Source organism: Bombina bombina, chromosome 1 (genome assembly GCF_027579735.1).
Source record: "Bombina bombina isolate aBomBom1 chromosome 1, aBomBom1.pri, whole genome shotgun sequence".
Taxonomy (NCBI): Eukaryota; Metazoa; Chordata; class Amphibia; order Anura; family Bombinatoridae; genus Bombina; species Bombina bombina.
Genome location: NC_069499.1, coordinates 95651718 through 95676608, shown reverse-complemented (window position 1 = coordinate 95676608; position 24891 = coordinate 95651718). Strand labels below are relative to the sequence as shown.

Genomic DNA, 24891 nt, shown 5'->3' with positions numbered 1-24891 from the left:
AGCCTGGGCATCCTCATTGATCGCTGCTGACAACTGATGCTTTCAATACAAGTGAAGAGAACATATGTATTTATACACAGTAAAAGCCATCGCTGAAAATTATATAAAACTTTTACAAGAAGTATTTTTGCTAAATGTAACCTCTCAGAGAAAACTATAGCCATGAATTACAGCCTAAGCAGATGAACAGACTTGTAAGACATTTGTCTGGGGGGGGGGGGGGGGGGGGCAGTAGGTATTAATCCGAAAATTACTATTAGTTGCAGAAATGAAAAAAAAAAAAAAACTTAAAAAAAAAAAAATACATCCCAATACACCTTTGAGCGGACTATAAATTTTCTTCATGGTGGCATGTGTCCTGGAAAAAGCACATCCACACCACCTTCTTGCCTCAGATCAGTGCCAGGGGGTGTACAAAAGAACATTGTATAAAAATGGATATGTGCATTAATTATTTCTGTTAATTTCAGTCAGTCACAGAAAAAAACACCATGCAGCAATATACATTTCCAAACATTACAAAAATCAAGGAAATTGTGATATTAACATCAAAATGAGACTTAGGTACACAAGTAAACAATATTGAAATACAAGCAATGCAGTAAAATACCTTTAGAATAAGAATCTATTTGTATTTGCATCTGTGACACGCTTAATGACTTCACTGGTGCTACTCTCAGCATGTGCAAGATAAATGTGCACAGACTACACAAATTAGCCATTTTGGCATCAGGGTCCCAATCAGATTAGAAGTAATACTGGTAACAGTAATATAACTAACCTTTATTAGAAACACAAGTTTATAATAAAAATGCGAACTAGAACGTACGGCTAAAGGTAAAAAAATAAAAGTTGCTCATGGTATCTTTTCTTTGAGCAAATACCTTAGAAAAAGTCAAAATCTTGGTTCACACTTAACATTTTATAACACAGGGCCATTAAAGGAAACTTTATTTAGACATGTTAAATTGTATTACTTTAATTTGTGTATAAATTAAAAGGACACAAAAAGAATTTTCTTTCATGATTTAGAAAGAGCATGCAATATTAAACAACGTCCAAATTTACTTCTATTATCTAATGTGTTTAATTATCTTGATATCCTTGAAGAATATCTAAATAAGTTCAGTAGCTGCACATAGATGCCTTGTGTGATTGGCTCACCCATGTGCATTGCTATTTCTTCAACAAAGGAAATCTGAAGAATAAAGTCAATTAAATCAAAAGTATTCTCTATCGGAATCATTAAATTTTGAGTTTCATATCCCTTTAAGGTCCTTGTAGTTTAAAAAAAAAAAAAAAAACTATTTCTATGATTGTAGAGTCTATGCAGTAGAGCAGCATAAGTTATTATTAAAGGGACAGAATACACAAAAAAAGGAGGATAGATAATCCCTTTATTGCCCATTCTCCAGTTTTACATAACCAATATGGTTAAATTAATATACTTTTTACCTCTGTGATTACCTTGTATCTAAGCCTCTTCTGACAGCCCCCTCATGAGATTATTTATTGACTAATTCTAGCCAATTAGTGCAGCCTCATGCACTAACAGTTTCGGGAAAAGCTAATAAAAAAGCATGTGATAAGAGGCTGTCTGTAGTGGCTTAGAAACAGGCAGAAATGTAGAGGTTTATATGTTACAAAGTACATTAATATAACAATGTTGGTTGTGCAAAGCTGGAAAGTGGGTAGTAAAAGCGTTATCTGTCATCTGTCTTTTTAAACAACACCAATTCTGGTGTAGACTGTCCCTTTAAACAATTAGCTTTTATGCTACAGACCAGTAAGTGTTCAAAATGAATAGCTAACATTTTCATATATTGTACTTATTCCTTCAGACAAATGTAAAGTGTTTGTTTATTCATATCCATGATATTAATATGCTGGAGTCCTTAGGCAATGCAAGCATATACAAAAACATATGCTTCAAATGTTGAGAGATATATATATCACTATTTAAGGGCATTTGGTAACAACAGGCATCTAAACTTTAAAGGTACACTGGCTACACAACTTGCCCTGTACTAGAGAGCTGTACTGAACTGTCACTAGGCTGTATGCTGTCACCGTGATCGATGGGCCCTGCCCCTGACATGAAGCTAAACAAAGTAACAAACACAATAAACAAACAGCCTTGCCCTCCCCCAGAGCTGGGAACCCAGACCTGATCTAACATTATAGCTTGTTGCTCTCCAGGTAGCCAGTCCACTTCAGCTGATACCTTTACATACACCAAATACAAATATTGCAGAAACCTCTTTACAGACAAGCCTAGCTCCCAAATGGAATAAACTTACAAGACATTTCAAGACTAAGCCTTTTGTTAATATGCGCTTATAGTGAGTCTAGATGGGCCTCCTGGTTCTTATCTGTCTCACAATCTAGCTTTCTGTGCGGGTATGTAGCTAGGGAGACAGCAGCAGGCACAGAGTGGAGCTTCAGCTCTTGACAGGGAGATGCGGAGCCGGTGAGGACGTATACCAGATCTAAAACCCAATACCCCATAGAGTAAGCCCAAGCTCGGTACCGGTGGAACTGGACCGACACTCACTTGCCTCAGTGCGGGCAGCCGCCCCTCTTGGCTTTCTTGCTAGCGCGCATGATGCCGCGCCGCCAGGGGCCACCACCTCCGTAGTCGTTTGTTGATAATAACACGGTACTCTTCTGTTCCTCCCCCTCTCGGTCCGCCTCAGACCCCCGCCGCCATCTTGATTCTTCCCCCGCCCTCACACCTCGGCTACGTCACCGGGGAGACGGCGCAGGAACACCGGTCCGGACATGTGACCGTGCGCGTGCCCGGTGACGTCACGTGGGTTCTGCGGATGCTTTCCAGGTGTTGCTGTGTTATGTTCTGTACTTTACTCTGCTTTGTTGTATCACGCGAACATTTAGCGCATTTTCTATTCCCGTGGTTGGGTCATATTCATAGTTTTAAACTTTTAATTGTTGTAGCAATTCAATATTTGTCCGCTACACATTTTTGAGGAACGAGACTGTGTACTGCGCTGTCAGCAATCTTATTGGGACGTGGGAATTCATTTAAAGGGATATCTTATTGGGACGTGAGAATTCATTTAAAGGGATATCTTATTGGGACGTGAGAATTCATTTAAAGGGATATCTTATTGGGACGTGAGAATTCATTTAAAGGGATATCTTATTGGGACGTGGGAATTCATTTAAAGGGATATCTTATTGGGACGTGGGAATTCATTTAAAGGGAAATGGCAGTGGAAAAGAATTCATGGTTCCAATAAAAGGTGTCGTTTTTATTATATTTTTCCAGTTAAAACAACATTGCATGCTCTTTTTTGTTATACAACATAATTTTAACACTTGCGACCGTGTAATACTGCATGAGTTAAACACACAGTTAAAGTACCAATTGGGAGTTGCATGGCACTGTTGGTCCTGAGTGGAAATTGCTGGTTACCCAGTCAGCAGTTGCCAGCTTTGTCATAGAAATGCTTGGGTAAGTAACCTTGTTCTCTCTGGACCAGCAGTGCTCTGCAGCTCTTGATTGGTATTTTGCAAGTGTTAAACACATAGAGCAATTTATTACTACACTGTTGCATGTATATAACAATATAAAGCATTTTCTTTTTTGCTCTTATGTCACTTTAAGCATGCACTAGATACAGACAATGTTTACTTTGTACTTTGTGTATGTTTAAAATAAATAATAATTCAGAGGTTAGTCTGCCCCCCCACCCCATATTTATAAAGTAAAAGTGAATCTGGTTAATTAAAGGTGGTATCAGCTGAGCTGTGAGGCACAAATATAACTGGGATACCTATGCTGGTGGTCACTGCAGGGTGACAGCTCAGCAAGGAGCACATTTCATTGAGCAGAAAAGACAGGTTGCTTCTGATATTGCAATATAACTGCTAATCGGCAGTATCAGAAGTTTGCAGCAGTGGACTGTACAAATCTGCAAGTTAACATGTAAAAAATATGCATTTATTTAAAAATAATCACATAGGTACCATCATTTTTAAAATCTATGTACACATTGTAGTATAGCTGGTAGTAGTGTAAAACAGTTTACAGGAGTATTGACCACACGCTGCAAAACACTTCAGGCTATATTACAAGTGGAGCGCTAAATAATGCTTGCGCACAAGCAATATTAGCGCTTCGCTGAGTAATACCAGCACACGTTAATGTGTGCTTGTATTATAAGTTAAGCGCAATGCGAATGCAAGCTCGCGTTGGCATTACTAGGGAATCACGAGAGAGCGCTTCTATAGGCTCCAATGCGAGCCTCATTCTGACGCCGTCAGAGATGGCGTCAGAACCTAAGCACAGCGATGGCAGCAAATATAAATATATATATGTATACTGTTTAATTATATACATATATGTGTTAATATGTGTATATAGACATATTAATACATACATATATATGTATTTACGCATATACATATATATTAACCGGGAACACAGTTCCCATAGACCGCAATGTAAAGGTACTTTTCAGTTATGTTTTTTTTCTAACACCCCACACCCAACAACTTTACCCTCAAAATACTGCCTTTTTATATCATTTTTATTGAAGTATTTAGGGAATACAAACAATCAATTTTCCAACTTAACATGCATCAAAGTGTAAATATTCAAAATAGGGAAAATTGGGGGAAGGACTGGACAAGAAGGGGTTATTTAGCACTCATTCCTATAATATATTGTAAATAAGTTGATATATTCAACTAGACAAGAAGATTAATTTAGTTAAAACTAATTGTTTATTTATTTAACCACTAAAAAGAGAGTGTAAGAAGAGAAACACTCTCACCATTATCAAAAATTGCTCCACACTCACACTCCACACTCAAGCTGTAAATATCACACTGCAATATACCCAGACAGTGAAACACAGATTCAACCACCCCCCTGTATTCCTGGCCAGTAACAGGATACGCTGGCTTCAGTTGACAGGGATGGTTTCTATGCTGTGTGACACGTCCCTTGCAGCTATTTAAACTAAAGCGTGAGTAACAAAAAGTTTTAAAAACACTATGCTACATAAGCATACTGCTATACTGCGCACAAACGCGTTTCGGCCGAGTAGCGGCCTTTCTCAATGTGCAACTTCAGTTTGACAAGACGAGTGTCTCGCTGTGAGGGCCTAATATACCCCTCTCCTATGTCCGTTACCCAATCGCAGCGTGCGTGTCGTTCACGCCCACCTCTTGGCCAATCACACGTAATTTAGTATTAGCGCGTCATAGATTGAGAGTCAGTTTGTGATTGGTTACTCGTAAAATCCTCACAACCAACCGCTGACACCCTCTGGTTCTCTGTAATGCCTGCGAGGCTTGGATAATAGGATAACTGTAGCGGAGATCACTCTCAATAGTGCAATTCAATGTGCACACAGAAATTATTACTCCAAGGACCAATTATGTTATGAGTGCAAAAGTTAGCTTATGCGAAGTGTAAATAATATCTACACAGCATGCCAATTGGTTCATACATAGCAATAATGGCTCATTATTAGATTTATAAAAATGATAACGTACACGTTACAATGCATAACATATTGACTGTTTGATGACTATAATAGGATAAAACAGATATATATAGTTTTTACTGTCTCATTAACATAGATCATTTTTTATGTAAAGAGTAGCATTTACCCAGATATGTAATGATTTTCGGTCACCACACAATAATTATTTATTTGATCTTTACACAAAGTAAGAAACAACGTTATGTCTGTGCAGTTAGAAATTCCAACTTTGGCACCGCATCACTGTAAAAACGTTGTTTAATGTATAAGATGATAAACAATACTTGACCCTTTATACGTTGGGTCTATTATGTGCAGTATGCCATTTGACATACAAAAATCCAGATATTTTTACATATTTACAAACCATTAAAGAGTAGACCTATATAAACATTGCAGTAATAGCATGATACCGTTGTGCATATCATAGTATCATCTAAGGAATTATTTCTGGGTGCACAAAAGAATGGAGCTAACTAGAGATCATCATATTAATGTTATTGCGAGGAATAAAATTGAATCATACAGTAAAAATTCAGAGGAATGCCCAAAAATTATTATTCTCATTCATGCCATTAGGCATGACAGTATTCAGATTAAATATCCATCTCGCTTCTTTTTTTAGCAAGATTTGTTCCATATTACTACCCCGTATGCCAGGGCGTATACTTTCCAATCCCCAGAATTTAAAGGTATTAATCTTTCCTTTATGATGGTGTAGAAAATGTCTGGCAACACTGGTGATTTGTTTGCCTTTTTCTACATCCTTTGCTGCGTTCCTTATATTACTGAGGTGCTCAGTGATTCTAACCCCCATTTGTCTGGTAGTCATACCTACATAAAAACAGTTGCAGCTACATGACAGACAATAGATCACGTTTGAGGTTTTGCAAGTGATGTGATTCTGAATTGTCCACTTTCTATTGAATCTATCTATCATGTATTTCTTTTTAACCATATATGTGCAGTTTTTACAATTACCACATGCAATGGATCCTTTGTATAATGGAGTTTTTTTAGCGTTTCTGTCAAAATGACTGGCGGTTAATTGATCACTTAAATTTTTGGCACGTCTATAGGTACACATAGGGTTCTCTGGGATAATGGATTTTAGCTGTTCATCTAGTTGTAAAATATGCCAATGTTTTGATAGTATATTAGATACCAGTTGGCTTTGATTACAGTATGTGGAAATGAATCTGAGCGGATTTGAATTTACCTCTATCTTTTTGGGTCTAAGGAGTTCCTCCCTATTTTTGTATAGTGCTTTGTGATAGGCTCTCTTAAGAGACTTTCTAGAATACCCCCTCAAAAGTAGTCTATTTCTCAATTCATTAGCAGCCTTTTGGAAAGATTCTAATGATGAACAATTTCTACGTAGCCTCAAATATTCCCCCATCGGTAGACCCCTAATAGTATTTGGATGATGAGAACTATTAGCGTTTAGGATATTATTTGTGGCCGTAGGCTTTCTAAAGGTTTCCGTCTCTAGATTGTTGTTACATTTTGAAATAGATAAATCTAGGAATTCTACCTTTTTGTCATCATATGTCATGGTGAGATATAATCCAAAGGGATTGTCATTAAGGGTCGAAATAAACTCATGGAGTAATTCTGTAGAGCCCTCCCATACAAACAAAATGTCATCTATATACCTGGACCAGTGGGTGATGTGCTTGGTAAACTGTAGGAGGTTAGTATTAAACACTACAGTTTCCTCCCACCAGCCCAGGTATATATTAGAGTAAGTAGGGGCGCAGGATGTCCCCATGGCGGTTCCACATATTTGGAGATAAAACTTTCCATCAAAGACGAAATAATTGTGTTCTAACACAAATTCTAAAAAGTCAATGATGAATTGCTTGGTTTCATCTGTGAGGTCTTTATTTTTTGATAAGAAATAGGACACTGCTGTGCAGCCCCACTTTTTGTCTATACTTGTATATAAAGACTCCACATCACAAGTTACAAAGTGTAAATATGTCATAGAGCAGCAGTAATTTTACAAGGTACAATTATTCAATAGGAATTACTGTATGACAGTATAACAATCGGTGGTATGAAAATGTTTCATAGTACTATAATCTATTAGAAAACAATGGCCGCAAAATATATTACTTAATTTTTTTATATATTTTGAATAGTATATACAACTTTATATCCCCTTGCAAAACATTTAAACCACTAGAGCTATGTGATACCCAAATAGTAGGTAGGGGTCTCTCCTGTACCCATTAAAACATTACTTTTAATTTGGGAGGTTTCAGGGGAAGCAGGAATAAAATTATGGTTTCGAGGAATGCATTTTCCTATGCTTACAGTGTAAGCAGTATTGGGGGTGGGGGGAGAAGTAGGATTAGTAAAAATAGTACTATGGAAGCTAAAGCATCTGTGTAAGATAGTGCTGTAAATATTTTAAAAACAGGAATTGTGCAAATGAGATGGGTTGTTAATTGGTGTTGGAATTATTAATGTCCCATGAAGTGTTGTCAGAGTTATATTAGTGGTCACCATATATGAATAGAGACTAGGGCAGGGGAAGGTAACAGCATTAGAAATATTCATCGCTGTCATTTGACATGAACTCTAGGCTGCGCCATCTCGGCCGCTGACAGCACAGCCCTCATATAACCAACTACCAAAGATACTTCAATACAGATGTCAGCCCTTACAAAGACTGCCTAGACATATAGGACATTTTTTATCAGATAACATGCAAACAAATATAATGTTATATATGAATTGTCAAAAAACCACAGTTCAGCCAAGCACTCAACGGTCTGTGCATGCCACCCAGGAGACCTACTTCTTCCTCCAAGGAAATATCACAAATTTCAACGAAAGGTAGCAGCAAAGAATTGGTTTATTACAAAAGAACAGTCAAAAACAGCAGCAACGTTTCAGGAGATCCTCCCTTATTCATGCTAAATAATTACACTGATTTTCCACAGTTTATACACATGTACCCTTTGGTGGCACTCCAAGGTACAAAACTAGCCATAATCGCTATGCAGCAAAGAGCAGAAGTAGCTCTGGTTCGTCAGAAGCGTCTCCGGGGGACTCCGATGTCGAACACGGAGAGGAGGGCGCAACAAAGGAAAAATCAAGCTGTCAATTGAGGTCTTTCAACAGAAGTAGAAGAGTATGTAAGTGTTTCAAATATTGACACAAATGCCGCTAAAATACAGAACTGAGATGATACTGTGGTGAACATTTCAAGTATAACATTATCCCAAGATGAACTTTGTACTCTTAATAGGGGTTTGTCATTCTGCCCCAAAAAGGACTGTGATTTATTTCAGTTAAATAAAGATCTATATCGATTTTTTAGAAATCGAAGGTTAAAGTGTTTTATGAGGAATACCATTGATATGGATAAAAGAGATAAAGTGAAGTCTGCATTTAGTTTGGCACAATTAAATTTACAGAAAAAAAGTACCTTTATGTCTCCTCAGAATACTCACATTGTGGAAACTTTATTAATCTGGTTAAAAATGATGTAACTAAATTACAAGATAAAGTAACTAGAAATATTATGAAATGTAAAGAAGGCTCTAGAAAAACCAAAGGTGGGAATTTTGCTTAAAAAGATATTCTGGCATTAAAATCTATCAAATCTAAAGAAAATATGATATTGAAGAGAGCGGATAAGGGAGGAGCCATTGTGGCTCTAGATAAGTCCTACTGTATTAGCGAGATAAAAAGCCAATTAAGTGTTGAAGGGATATATAAAAAAAGACCTTATAATCCAGTGTTTGCCATACAAAAAGAACTAAAACAATATGTCAAATGGCTGTCAAGAATGACCTTATAGATAAAGATGTATTTAAGTATTTGATTGTGGAACATCCCCGTACCCCGGTATTATATACATTACCAAAAATACACAAACATTTTAAAAGTCCCCCGGACGTCCAATTGGAGCTAGTACAGACTCGATATTAACAAATATATACATTTTTCTTGATCGTATATTGCGACCATATGTGGAAAATTTGAATTCCTTTATACAAGATACAAGTAATTTTTTGAGAAAAATTGATGCATTGGTATTGGATTCTGAGAAGTATATATTATACAGTCTAGACGTAGAGAGCCTATATACTTCTATTATGCATGAGAGCAGTAAAGTTAGTATTGAATGCTGATAAAAATTATTCTAAGGCTTACATAGACTATATCTCAGTTGCTAGAATTAATTTTATATTGTAACTATCTCCTTTTTGAGGATGATTATTTTTTGCAAACTCAAGGGACTGCTATGCGATCCAACGTCGCCCCTAACTATGCAAATATTTTTCTAAGCACTTTTGAAGAAAAGTTTGTGTATACCAATTATAGATTTCATCGATATGGCACCTGTTGGTGGCGCTATGTCGATGATATCTTTGGTGTGTGGAGGGCCGACGTTGGATCCCTATTGGATTTTGTGGAGGATCTAAACAGTGCGACAAAGTGTATTAAATTTAAATCAACATCGAGTGAAGATAATTTAGCTTTTTTTAGATACTAAGGTAATTAAGACAGGGTTGTCATTAAAAATAGATCTGTTTTGTAAAGAGACTGATCGCAATAGTTTGCTGCATTTTGAAAGTGCCCATCCTCCGTTACTGCTTAAAGCCCTCCCGCGTAGCCAATTTCTAAGAGCCCGTAGGATTGTTACAGATGACCAATTATTGATCATAAGATTTAAAGAAATGGGTAATAGATTTTGTAGTAGGGGTTATCCTCCTGCAATAATTGATAAATAAATTGAGTATACTGCATCAATACCTAGAAAGACTTTGCTAAGTCAAAAGAAGGAAAAGAAAAAGGATGAACAGCATCTAATTTTTGTGTCAGAGTTCAATGCCCAGTCAGCTCAAATCCAGCGGATCATTAGGAAACATTGGTCGGTGTTATCCGATTGTAATCCAGATATTAGAGAATTTCAAGTGTCCCCCATGTCGGCATATAAACAGGGTCTTAATTTAAAACAACAGCTTATTAAAGCGGATATAGGACCCAGTAGGAAATGTAAGCAAAGCTTTATAACAAGTAAAAATGAAGGATGTTTTCCATGCCTGAACTGCTCTTGTTGTAACAACATGATTAAAGACCCAGTTTTTTATCACCCTACTACGGGGGGGGGAATTAAGATCAGGGGGTACCACACATGCCATACTCAGTTTGTAAGATACCTGATAAAGTGCCCATGTGGGCAGAGTTATATAGGAGAAACGATAAGAAACATAAGAGATCGTATAATTGAGCATAGGAGTTCTATTAGAACAGGAAATATTAAAGCACCGGTAGCCCATCATTTTCTCAAAATGGGACATTTAATTAATGAATTAAGGTTTCAAATTATAGAGTTTGTACATATGGCCCGTAGAGGTGGAAATAGGGAGCTGTTATTGAAGCAACGTGAAGCCTTTTGGATCTTCTAATTAGGAACTATGGAACCAATAGGGCTCAATAGAGATTGGGATCTTTCTGTCTTTTTGTAAAGTAGAAAATGTGTTAAGTGATAAGATGAGGTACTCTCTGTGTTTAGACTGTATATAGCAGATCATGAAGTTATTTAAATGTCTGAGATATTTCTTAGATAAGTATATAGTAAATTAATTGAAATTGAGTTTGGAATATGTAAATATGCCATTGAATTATAAGTAAGGATCCTGAATAGCCATATATATAGGAGATGGGTGTATAGGTTTTAAGTTATGTATAGATTTAGAATTATGTATAGTTGCAATATGTACCTGATAAGGTGTACCTTTAATGAGGAACATGAAAGAGTTAAATAGTTTTGTACCTTGGAGTGCCACCTAGGGGTACATGTGTATAAATTGTGGAAAATCTGTGTAATTATTTAGCATGAATAAAGCAGGATCTCTTGTAATAAACCAATTCGCTGCCACCTTTCATTGAAATTTGTGATATATGAATTGTCTACATGGAGTAATATAGTCCAGTCCAGCAAAATACAATTGAGTGGTTTAATATGGCTCGCTGAGTCAGAGGTATGATTGATGCACTAGTATAATTAAAGTTCGGACAACTAGTCGACAAACATATCAAACTATTTGTAGTTAATCTCTGTATATCATAAATTATACTCATGGTTCTGAAGAACAAGGGTTATGGATTATACACTTTGCTAAGGCTACTCCATATCTTTATGAAGGGACCTCTTGCAGGTCTGAATCACTCACTTATAAAGGTTAAGCTAAAGGAATCCTTTGTCACTTGTATATCTACACTTAAGGCTTGACTCCTATCTAGTAAGAAAACCTGATAGCTATATAGGATCTCATAGAAGTTTTGCTAGGAAGCCAAAAAATATGATGCTCCACAGATAGCATATCTAAGAGAAGTAGACTCAGCAATAAATATTTGGATCTTATTGTATAGCTCTGGGGTTCAAGGATATGGCATACATTTTTAGCAGAACATTGTATAAACACCACACAAAAACAAACTAAACATTAATATCTAGTTCCACTATGGTCTCAACATTCAAATATTGCACTGAAATAAGGTATATAGTGGGTAGCTGTCAGGGTGCCAGGAATCAGACTGAGATGAGAAGTGCAAAAATAATCACACCTTTATTAATAGCAAAAAATAATAAAAAAAAGTCCACAAGTCAAATAACAAGCCAGGAATCAAAACCAGAGATGGTAGTCAGATGAGCCGAGTCAGGAGCCAAAGCGAGTAGTCAGATGAGCCAGAATCAGGAACAAGGAGAACAGCAGAGTCAGGAACAAGCCAGGGATCAGGAACCAGGAGGGACGTCAGACAGCCAGGTAATACACAGGAGCTCTCACAAACAGGTCTGAGACAACGCAAGGGCAAAGCATACTGAACAGAGGCCCTTTAAATAATAAGTGATGACATAACAATTCTGAGACTGCATCCTGTCTCACACGGATGATGTACACCAGTCTGGCCATAAAAGGAAGTGCAGGAAATGAGCATCATCACACAGTATGCACCAGAGTCAGCAAGAGAGGTGAGTAAAATGGCTGCCAGCAGCACATGGCAAACAAGGCAGGGAAAAAACCCTGACAGTACCCTCCCCTCAACGACCCCTCCCTCGCGGGAGGACAAAAGGCTTATTGGGGAAACGGGCATGGAAGGCACGGAGGAGGCAGGGAGCATGAACATCAGAGGAGGGAACCCATGAACGCTCCTCCGGACCGTAGCCCCTCCAGTGAACCAAATACTGTACGCGGCCCCTGGACATAGAAGAGTCAATAATGCTGCTGTCCTCATACTCCTCATGGTTGTCAACAAAGATAGGACGGGGACGAGGCAACACAGTGGTAAACCGATTGCAAACCAATGGTTTCAAGAGGGAGACATGAAAAGCATTGGAGATGCGCATTGCAGGAGGAAGGTCAAGAGCGTAGGCCACAGGATTGACCCGTCGGAGTATTCGAAAAGGACCAACATAACAAGGAGCCAGTTTATTGGAAGGCACACAAAGGTTCAAGTTGCGGGAGGACCAACCTGGTGGGAAGGCGCAGGCAGACGCCTACGATCAGCCTGGAACTTTTGGCGCTGCATAGAACGATGAAGGCAATCCTGAATCTGCACCCACATGGAGCGGAGTTGCCGGAGATGCTCCTCCAAAGCCGGAATACCCTGAGACATGAATGAATCAGGCAACAAGGATGGTTGAAATCCATATTTCGCCATGAACTGGGATAACTTGGAGGAAGCATTAATAGCACTCTGCCCAAGGTAACAGTTCAGACCATTTATTGTGGTGATCTGAGACATAGCAACAGAGGAACTGTTCCAGAGCTTGATTAGACCGTTCTGCAGCCCCATTGGATTGAGGGTGATATGCCGAGGAGAAGGAAAGCTGGATCCCCATTTGAGCACAAAAGGAACGCCAAAATCTGGAGACAAACTGGCTACCCCGGTCCGACACTATCTCCTTGGGTAACCCATGTAAACGGAAAACCTCCCTGGCAAAAATTGAAGCAAGCTTCTGAGCGGTAGGCAACTTCTTCAAGGGAATGCAATGTGACATTTTAGAAAAACGGTCAACCACCATAAGGATAGCAGTATTGCCATTGGAAACAGGAAGCTCGACAATGAAGTCCATGGAAAGATGTGTCCAAGGACGCTCACCATTAGCAATAGGTTGAAGAAGACCCACAGGAAGACGTTGAGGAGTCTTATTCAGTGCACAAACTGAGCAGGAGGCAACATACGCAACAACATCAGAACGAAGAGCTGGCCACCAGAATTGTCGAGTGACAGACCAAATCATTTGGTTCTTGGGTGACCTGCGGCTTTAGGATAGTGGTAAGTGTGCAAAAGTTTAGTTTGAAGATTCTCAGGAACAAAACACTTACCACTAGGTTTCTCAGGAGGTGCATTGGTTTGTGCAGCCAGGATCTCCTCCCCCAAGGGAGAAGTCAAATTAGTACGTATGGTAGCCAAAATATGGTCAGGAGGTATAACTGGAGTAGGTACAGACTCCTCCTTGGACAGAGGCGAAAATTGTCGAGAGAGGGCATCAGCCCTAACATTCTTACTACCAGGCAGGTAGGAGACCACATAATTAAACCAAGACAAAAATAGCGCCCATCTGGCCTGTCGGGGCGACAAACGTTTTACTTCAGATAGATAAGTTAAATTCTTGTGGTCAGTAAGAATGAGCACTGGCACGCTAGTACCCTCGAGAAGATGCCTCCATTCCTTGAGTGCCAAAATTATGGCCAGTAATTCCCTGTCACCAATTTCATAATTGTACTCCGCTGGAGACAATTTCTTAGAGAAGAAACCACACGGATGCAAGGAACCGTCAGGAGTAGGACGTTGAGACAAGAGGGCACCTACTCCAGTCTCAGACGCATCGACCTCAAGAACGAAAGACAGGACAGGGTTAGGATGAGCCAGAACTGGAGTGGCAGCAAAGGCAGTCTTAAGACTATAAAGGCCTTAATGGCAGTAGGTGACCAATGGAGTGGATCATTCTCTTTACGGGTCATGTCTGTGATAGGTTTGACCAAGGAAGAAAAGTTTTTAATAAACTTTCTATAGTAATTGGCGAACCCCAAAAAATGTTGAATAGACCGAAGACAAACTGGGCGAGGCCACTGCAGAACTGCAGATAACTTGTCAGGATCCATGGAGAACCCTGCAACGGAGATAACATAACCTAGGAAGGTTACTTGAGTCTGATGGAACTCACATTTCTCGAGTTTACAAAACAGGCCCTTCTCACGTAGTCTCTGAAGAACCCGTGTAACATCAGAACGATGAGCCTCAAGTGTGGGTGAGTATATGAGGATGTCGTCTAAGTACACCACAACACACTGTTGCAACATATCTCGTAGGACATCATTAATAAATTCCTGGAAAACAGCAGGAGCATTACATAGGCCAAAGGGCATTACAAGATACTCATAATGCCCGCTCCTGCTGTTAAATGCTGTTTTTCATTTGTGGCCCTCCTTGATCCTAACGAGATTGTACGCTCCTCTCAAATCAAGTTTAGTAAAGACTGTAGCTCCCTTGAGGCGGTCAAAGAGTTCCGTAATGAGCGGAATAGAGTAAGCATTATTAATGATAAGACAATTAAGACCCCTATAATCGATGCATGGTCTTAACTCGCCACCCTTTTTCTTCACAAAGAAGAAGCCAGTCCCTGCAGGAGAGCAGGATTTGCGGATGATCCCCTGCGACAGAGCATCGGCAACATACTCCTCCATAGCACAATTCTCCGCGACAGAGGGTAAACCCGGCCCAGAGGAGGAATGGCTCCGGGTTGCAGGTCTATGGCACAATCGTAAGACCGGTGAGGAGGCACGCACCTTGTCAAAAACTTCTAGGAACTCTCGGTACTCCTCTGGCAATTGAGATACCGAAGACATGCACAAGACTTTAACTGGTTTCCAAAGACAAGTGGAAATACATTGCGGAGACCACGACAAAATTTCGGACCTGCGCCAGTCGAGACTGGGATTATACTTTTGGAGCCAGGGATAACCCAGAATAACCGGAAAATGCGGAGAGTTTATCACCTGGAACTGGAGGGTTTCAAAATGGAGAGCCCCAACAGCCATGGATAACGGAGCAGTTTCGTGAGTAACAAGTGCGGGCTGAAGAGGCCTGCCATTAATGGCCTCAATAGTAAGCGAAACGGACCGAGGCAAAACAGGAATGGAGTGCTTTGATATAAAAGCACTGTCAATGAAATAGCACGCAGCACCGGAGTCAACAAGAGCCTGGGAAAGGACATCCGTGACCAAAGGTTTCTCCTTTAGTGGTTCCGGGGACAAGGATAAACCACCCAAGGTCTGCCCCCGACAGGACCTTTGGTGTGAGCGTTTCCTGGCCGTGTAGGACAAGACTTCAAAAGGTGACCCTGTAACCCACAATAGAGGCAGAGCCCTTCCCTTCTCCTAAAGGCCCTCTCAGAGGGACGAGTGAATCCCAACTGCATCGGCTCAGCAGTACCTGGAGGCATGGGAGGAGAGGGAGGCATGGATGGGAATGAACACGTAGGAGACAACGGAACAGGAGGCTTCCGCAAGCGCTACTTGAAAGAGGGCCTCTTCTGGTAAATCTCTGGCAGTAACTTCGTCTTTAATCGCATCAGAGAGCCCATGAAAGAAGGCGACAACTGGGCTTCATTGTTCCAACTTACTCAATGGTATACTGAGCAACAGATTTTGTACCTTGCTGAATGGACATGAGTCGTTTAGCAGCAGAGGAGGAGCGAGCCGGAACATCAAATACCCTTCGAAAGGAGGCCACAAATTCAGGGTAATTAAAAATCACAGGTTTATTAGTCTCCCACAAGGGATTAGCCCAGACAAGAGCTGTGTCAGAGAGTAACGAGATGAGAAATCCCACCTTAGCTCTGTCAGAGGGAAACGCCTGAGGTAACATCTCAAAGTAAATGCCCATCTGGTTCAAAAACCCTCTGCACTGATTACGATCGCCTCCATATCGCTGAGGTAGAGGTGCAGAACCAGACATGCTCCTGGTAGGACTAGGTGCAGCAGCGGAAACAGGAGCAGCCATAACTTGCAGGACACTTTGGTCCAAACGTGCAGTGCGAGTCAGCGGAGTGGTTTGCAGGGCTAGTGCATATTGATCCAAGCAGTGATCCTGTTCATCCATCCTGGAAATTATGACAGGTAAAGGTGGATTATTAGCTCCATTAGGATTCATGGTCCCTGCCTAATGTCAGGGTGCCAGGAATCAGACCGAGACGAGAAGTGCAAAAATAATCACACCTTTATTAATAGCAAAAAATAATAAAAAGTCCACAAGTCAAATAACAAGCCAGGAATCAAAACCAGAGCCGGAATCAGGAACAAGGAGAACAGCAGAGTCAGGAACAAGCCAGGGATCAGGAACCAGGAGGGACGTCAGACAGCCAGGTAATACACAGGAGCTCTCACAAACAGGTCTGAGACAACGCAAGGGCAAAGCATACTGAACGGAGGCCCTTTAAATAATAAGTGATGACATCACAATTCTGAGACTGCATCCTGTCTCACACGGATGATGTACACCAGTCTGGCCATAAAAGGAAGTGCAGGAAAACATAATTTATGCTTACCTGATAAATTTATTTCTCTTGTAGTGAATCCAGTCCACGGATCATCCATTACTTGTGGGATATTCTCATTCCCAACAGGAAGTTGCAAGAGGAAACCCACAGCAGAGCTATAATATAGCTCCTCCCCTAACTGTCATAGCCAGTCATTCGACCGAAAACAAGCCGAGAAAGGAGGAACCATAGGGTGTAGTGGTTACTGTAGTTTAAATTTAAAAATTACCTGCCTTAAAATGACAGGGCGGGCCGTGGACTGGATACACTACAAGAGAAATAAATTTATCAGGTAAGCATAAATTATGTTTTCTCTTGTTAAGTGTATCCAGTCCACGGATCATCCATTACTTGTGGGATACCAATACCAAAGCTAAAGTACACGGATGAAGGGAGGGACAAGGCAGGAACTTAAATGGAAGGAACCACTGCCTGTAAAACCTTTCTCCCAAATATAGCCTCCGAAGAAGCAAAAGTATCAAATTTGTAAAATTTTGAAAAAGTATGAAGCGAAGACCAAGTCGCCGCCTTGAAAATCTGTTCAACAGAAGCCTCATTTTTAAAGGCCCAAGTGGAAGCCACAGCTCTAGTGGAATGAGCTGTAATCCTTTCAGGAGGCTGCTGTCCAGCAGTCTCATAGGCTAAGAGGATTAAGCTTCTTAGCCAAAAAGAAAAAGAGGTTGCCAAAGCCTTTTGACCTCTCCTCTGCCCAGAGTAGACAACAAACAAAGCAGATGTTTGACGAAAATCTTTAGTAGCTTGTAAGTAAAACTTTAAAGCACAGACCACGTCCAGATTGTGTAACACAAGGATGGAACCACAATCTCTTGATTGATATTCTTGTTAGATACCACCTTAGGTAAGAACCCAGGTTTGGTACGCAGGACTACCTTATCCGTATGAAAAATCAGATAAGGAGAATCACATTGTAAGGCAGATAGCTCAGAGACTCTACGAGCCGAGGAAATAGCTACCAAAAAAAAAAAGAACTTTCCAAGATAAAAGTTTATCTATGGAATGAAGAGGTTCAAACGGAACTCCTTGAAGAACCTTAAGAACCAAGTTTAAGCTCCATGGTGGAGCAACAGGTTTAAACGCAGGCTTGATTCAAACTAAAGCCTGACAAAATGCCTGAACGTCTGGAACATCTGCCAGACGCTAGTGCAAAAGAATAGACAGAGCAAAAATCTGTCCCTTTAAGAAACTAGCTGACAATCCTTTTTCCAAACCTTCTTGGAGAAAAGATAAAATCCTAGGAATCCTGACCTTACTCCATGAGTAACCCTTGGATTCACACCAATAAAGATATCTACGCCATACCTTATGGTAAATTTTCCTGGTCACAGGCTTTCGTGCCTGTATTAAGGTATCAATAACTGACTCTGAGAAGCCACGCTTTGATAAAATCAAGCATTCAATCTCCAGGCAGTCAGCCTCAGAGAAATTAGATTTGGATGGTTGAAAGGACCCTGAAGTAGAAGGTCCTGTCTCAGAGGCAGAGACCATGGTGGAAAGGATGACATGTCCACTAGATCTGCATACCAGGTCCTGCGTGGCCACACAGGTGCTATCAGAATCACCGATGCTCTCTCCTGCTTGATCTTGGCAATCAGTCGAGGGAGCAGAGGAAACGGTGGAAACACATAAGCCAGGTTTAAAGACCAGGGCGCTGCTAGAGTATCTATCAGTCTCGCCTTGGGATCCCTGGACCTGGATCCGTAACACGGAAGCTTGGCGTTCTGGCGAGACGCCATGAGATCCAGTTCTGGTTTGCCCCATCGTAGAATCAGTTGTGCAAATACCTCCGGATGGAGTTCCCACTCTCCCGGATGAAAAGTCTGACGACTTAAAAAATCCGCCTCCCAGTGCTCTACACCTGGGATATGGATAGCTGATAGGTGGCAAGAGTGAATCTCTGCCCAGTGAATTCTTTTTGAAACTTCTAACATCTCTAGGGAACTTCTTGTTCCCCCTCGATGGTTGATGTAAGCTACAGTCGTGATGTTGACCGACTGAAATCTGATGTACCTCAGAGTTGCTAACTGAGGCCAAACCTGAAGAGCCTTGAATATCGCTCTTAGTTCCAGAATATTTATTGGAAGGAGAGACTCCTCCCGAGTCCACGATCCCTGAGCCTTCAGGGAGTTCCAGACTGCACCCCAACCTAGAAGGCTGACATTTGTTGTTACAATAGTCCAATCTGGCCTGCGAAGGTCATACCTTTGGACAGATGGACCCGAGATAGCCACCAGGGAAGAGGATCCCTGGTCTCTTGGTCCAGATTCAGTTGAGGGGCCAAATCTGTGTAATCCCTGCTCCACTGACTGAGCCTGCATAGTTGCAGCGGTCTGAGATGTAAGCGTGCAAACGGCACTATGTCCATTGCCGCTACCATTAAGCCGATTACTTCCATACACTGAGCCACCAAAGGGCACGGAATGGAATGAAGAACCCGACAGGAATTTAGAAGCTTTGATAACCTGGACTCCGTCAAGGTAAATTTTCATTTCTACAGAATCTATCAGAGTCCCTAGAAAGGAAACTCTTGCGAGTGGGGATAGAGAACACTTTTCCTCGTTCACTTTCCACCCATGCGACCTCAGAAATGCCAGTACTACGTCCGTATGAGACTTGGCAATTTGGAAGTTTGACGCCTGTATCAGGATGTCGTCTAAATAAGGGGCTACTGCTATGCCCCGCGGCCTTACGACCGCCAAAAGCGACCCTAGAACCTTTGTAAAGATTCTTGGGGCTGTAGCTAATCCAAAGGGAAGAGCTACAACTGGTAATGCCCGTCTTGAAAGGCAAACCTGAGAAACCGATGATGATCTTTGTGTATCGGAAAGTGAAGATAAGCATCCTTTAGATCCACTGTAGTCATATATTGACCCTCCTGGATCAGTGGTAGGATGGTACAAATAGTTTCCATCTTGAACGACGGAACTTTGAGGAATTTGTTTAAGATCTTTAGATCCAAAATCGGTCTGAAGGTTTCCTCTTTTTTGAGAACCACAAACAGATTTGAGTAAAAACCCTGTTCCTGTTCCTCCTTTGGAACTGGATGGATCACTCCCATAACTAGGAGGTCTCGTACACAGTGTAAGAATGCCTCACTCTTTATCTGGTTTGCAGATAATTGTGAAAGGTGAAATCTCCCTTTTGGGGGGGAAGCTTTGAAGTCCAGAAGATATCCCTGGGATATAATTTCCAACGCCCAGGGATCCTGAACATCTCTTGCCCACGCCTGGGTGAAGAGTGAAAGTCTGCCCCCTACTAGATCCGTTACCGGATAGGGGGTCGTTCCTTCATGCTGTCTTAGAGGCAGCAGCAGGCTTTTTGACCTGCTTACCTTTTTTCCAGGTCTGGTTTGGTCTCCAGACCGTCTTGGATTGAGCAAAAGTTCCCTCTTGTTTATTATTAGAGGAAGTTGATGCCGCACCTGCCTTGAAGTTTAGATTTGGACCTGTCCTGAGGAAGGGCACAACCTTTTCCTCCCGTGATATCAGCAATAATCTCCTTCAAACCAGGCCCGAATAGGGTCTGCCCCTTGAAGGGAATGTTAAGTAGCTTAGATTTTAAAGTCACGTCAGCTGACCATGATTTAAGCCATAGCACTCTGCGCGCCTGTATAGCAAAACCAGAATTCTTAGCCGTTAGTTTATTCAAATGAACAATGGCATCAGAATAAAAGAATTGGCTAGCTTAAGTGCTCTAAGTTTGCCAAGTATGTCATCCAATGGAGTCTCTACCTGTAAAGCCTCTTCCAGAGACTCAAACCAGTACGCCGCAGCAGCAGTGACAGGGGCAATGCATGCAATGGGCTGTAGGATAAAACCTTGTTGAATAAATATTTTCTTAAGGTAACCTTCTAATTTTTTACCCATTGGCTCTAAAAAAGCACAACTGTCCTCGATAGGGATAGTAGTACGCTTTGCTAGAGTAGAAACTGCTCCCTCCACCTTAGGGACTGTCTGCCATAAGTCCCGTGTGGTGGCGTCTATTGGAAAACATTTTTCTAAAAATAGGAGGGGAAGAGAACGGCACACCTGGTCTATCCCATTCCTTATTAATAATTTCTGTAAACCTTTTAGGTATTGGAAAAACATCAGTACACACCGGCACTGCAAAGCATTTATCCAGTCTACAAAATTTCTCTGGCACTGCAATGGTATCACAGTCATTCAGAGCAGCTAAAACCTCCCTAAGTAACACGCGGAGGTGTTCAAGCTTAAATTTAAATGTAGAAATATTAGAATCAGGTATCTTTCCTGAGTCATTAACATCACCAACTGACTGAAGCTCTCCTTCCTCAGCTTCTGCATATTGTGAGGCAGTATCTGACATGGTTTTTTAAAGCGTCAGTATGCTCTGCATTTTGTCTCACCCCAGAGCTATCTCGCTAACCTCTAAGTTCAGGTAGTCTGACTAATACCGCTGACAGTGTATTATCCATGACTGCCGCCATGTCTTGTAAAGTAAACGCTATGGGCGCCCTAGATGTACTTGGCGCCATTTGAGCGTGAGTCCCTTGGGCGGGAGTCAAAGGGTCTGACACGTGGGGAGAGTTAGTCGGCATAACATTCCCCTCGTCAGATTCCTCTGGTGATAATTTTTTTAAAAACAGAATATGATCTTTATTGCATAAAATGAAATCAGTACATTTGGTACACATTCTAAGAGGGGGTTCCACCATGGCTTTTAAACATAATGAACAAGGAGTTTCTTCTATGTCAGACATGTTTATACAGACTAGCAATGAGACTAGCAAGCTTGGAAAACACTTTAAATCAAGTTAACAAGCAAATATAAAAAATGGTACTGTGCCTTTAAGAGAAACAAATTTTGTCAGAATTTGAAAAACAGTGAAAAAATGCAGTAAATCAAACAAAATTTTTACAGTGTATGTAATAGGCTAGCAGAGCATTGCATCCACTTGCAAATGGATGATTAACCCCTTAGTTCAAAAAACGGATCAAAAAAACGAAATAGACTTTTTTTTTTTTTTAACAGTCACAACCAACTGCCACAGCAAGCTGTGGTCCTACCTTCCCCAATAAACGACTTTGGAAAGCCTTTGAGCCCTTTAGAGATGTCCTATAGCATACAGGGGACTCCTGAGGGAATCTGGATGTCACAGTTTGTAATTTTAACTGCACCAACTGTAACTTTTATACTATAACAGTGGAAAGCCTCAGTAAAACTGTTTCTACTCAAAATTTAAGCCAGCCATGTGGAAAAAACTAGGCCCCAATAAAGTTTTATCACCAATGCATATATAAAAACGATTAAACATGCCAGCAAATATCATAAGGGTATTACCCCTGGGAGTAAGCATGATACCAGTCGTTATTAAATCACTGTATTCAGGCTTAACTTACATGAATCCGGTATCAGCAGCATTTTCTAGTGTTTTCCATCTCTAGAAAAAATTATAACTGCACATACCTGATAGCAAAATAAACTGCACGCCATTCTCTCGCTGAAGTTACCTCATCTGTGTAATCCCCTCAGACATATGTGAGAATAGCAATGGATCTTAGTTACAACCTGCTAAGATCATAGAAACCTCAGGCAGATTCTTCTTCTATTTACTGCCTGAGATAAAATAGCACAACTCCGGTACTATTTAAAAATAACAAACTTTTGATTGAAGAAAATAAACTAACTATATTTAACCACTCTCTCCTACAACATCCTAGCTTGTTGAGAGTTGCAAGAGAATGACTGGCTATGACAGTTAGGGGAGGAGCTATATTACAGCTCTGCTGTGGGTGTCCTCTTGCAACTTCCTGTTGGGAATGAGAATATCCCACAAGTAATGGATGATCCGTGGACTGGATACACTTAACAAGAGAAATGAGCAGCATCACACAGTATGCACCAGAGTCAGCAAGAGAGGTGAGTAAAATGGCTGCCAGCAGCACATGGCAAACAAGGAAGGGAAAAAACCCTGACAGTAGCAGGGCTAAGCTATTAAAGTAAATAGTATCTACATACACCTTTATTTATTAGATAAATATTAATTCACAATTGTCAGCAATGAACCTAGACAATAGAAACCTGAACAAGAAGGTACGATCCGGTTAATATAGCATAAACATAACATCATTGGTGCTTTTTCCATATCTTTATAAAGGGACCTCTCGCAGGTCTAAATCACTCACTTATAAAGTTTCAGCTAAAGGAATCCTTTGTCACTTGTATATCTACACTTAAGGCTTGACTCCTATCTAGTAAGAAAACCTGATAGCTATATAGGATCTCATAGAAGTTTTGCTAGGAAGCCAAAAAATATGAAGCTCCACAGATAGCATATCTAAGAGAAGTAGACTCAGCAATAAATATTTGGATCTTATTGTATAGCTCTGGGGTTCAAGGATATGGCATACATTTTTAGCAGAACATTGTATAAACACCACACAAAAACAAACTAAACATTAATATCTAGTTCCACTATGGTCTCAACATTCAAATATTGCACTGAAATAAGGTATATAGTGGGTAGCTGTCAGGGTGCCAGGAATCAGACTGAGATGAGAAGTGCAAAAATAATCACACCTTTATTAATAGCAAAAAATAATAAAAAAAATCCACAAGTCAAATAACAAGCCAGGAATCAAAACCAGAGATGGTAGTCAGATGAGCCGAGTCAGGAGCCAAAGCGAGTAGTCAGACGAGCCGGAATCAGGAACAAGGAGAACAGCAGAGTCAGGAACAAGCCAGGGATCAGGAACCAGGAGGGACGTCAGACAGCCAGGTAATACACAGGAGCTCTCACAAACAGGTCTGAGACAACGCAAGGGCAAAGCATACTGAACAGAGGCCCTTTAAATAATAAGTGATGACATAACAATTCTGAGACTGCATCCTGTCTCACACGGATGATGTACACCAGTCTGGCCATAAAAGGAATGAGCAGCATCACAGAGTATGCACCAGAGTCTGCAAGAGAGGTGAGTAAAATGGCTGCCAACAGCACATGGCAAACAAGGCAGGGAAAAAACCCTGACAGTACCCTCCCCTCAACGACCACTCCCTCGCTGGAGGACAAAAGGCTTATTGGGGAAACGGGCATGGAAGGCACGGAGGAGGCAGAGAGCAGGGAGCATGAACATCAGAGGAGGGAACCCATGAACGCTCCTCCGGACCGTAGCCCCTCCAGTGAACCAAATACTGTACGCGGCCCCTGGACATAGAAGAGTCAATAATGCTGCTGTCCTCATACTCCTCATGGTTGTCAACAAAGATAGGATGGGCACGAGGCAACACAGTGGTAAACCGATTGCAAACCAATGGTTTCAAGAGGGAGACATGAAAAACATTGGAGATGCGCATTGCAGGAGGAAGGTCAAGAGCGTAGGCCACAGGATTGACCCGTCGGAGTATTCGAAAAGGACCAACATAACAAGGAGCCAGTTTATTGGAAGGCACACAAAGGTTCAAGTTGCGGGAGGACCGCCAAACTCTCTCACCAACCTGGTAGGAAGGCGCAGGCAGACCCCTACGATCAGCCTGGAACTTTTGGCGCTGCATAGAACGATGAAGGCAATCCTGAATCTGCACCCACATGGAGCGGAGTTGCCGGAGATGCTCCTCCAAAGCCGGAATACCCTGAGACATGAATGAATCAGGCAACAAGGATGGTTGAAATCCATATTTCGCCATGAACTGGGATAACTTGGAGGAAGCATTAATAGCACTATTACGAGTAAACTCTGCCCAAGGTAATAGTTCAGACCATTTATTGTGGTGATCTGAGACATAGCAACAGAGGAACTGTTCCAGAGCTTGATTAGACCGTTCTGC

The 24891-nt window shown here is 41.0% G+C and overlaps 1 protein-coding gene across 1 annotated transcript in view; it reads right to left on the bottom strand.

Moving 5' to 3' along the window:
* Positions 1-2699, bottom strand: part of BTBD7 (BTB domain containing 7) — a 388408-nt gene extending 385709 nt beyond the window's left edge. The window contains exon 1 of the mRNA XM_053710123.1: positions 2555-2699. The gene's annotated coding sequence lies outside the window, so the exon portion shown is untranslated. The remainder of the gene's footprint in view (positions 1-2554) is intronic.
* Between the last annotated feature and the right edge of the window lie 22192 nt (positions 2700-24891).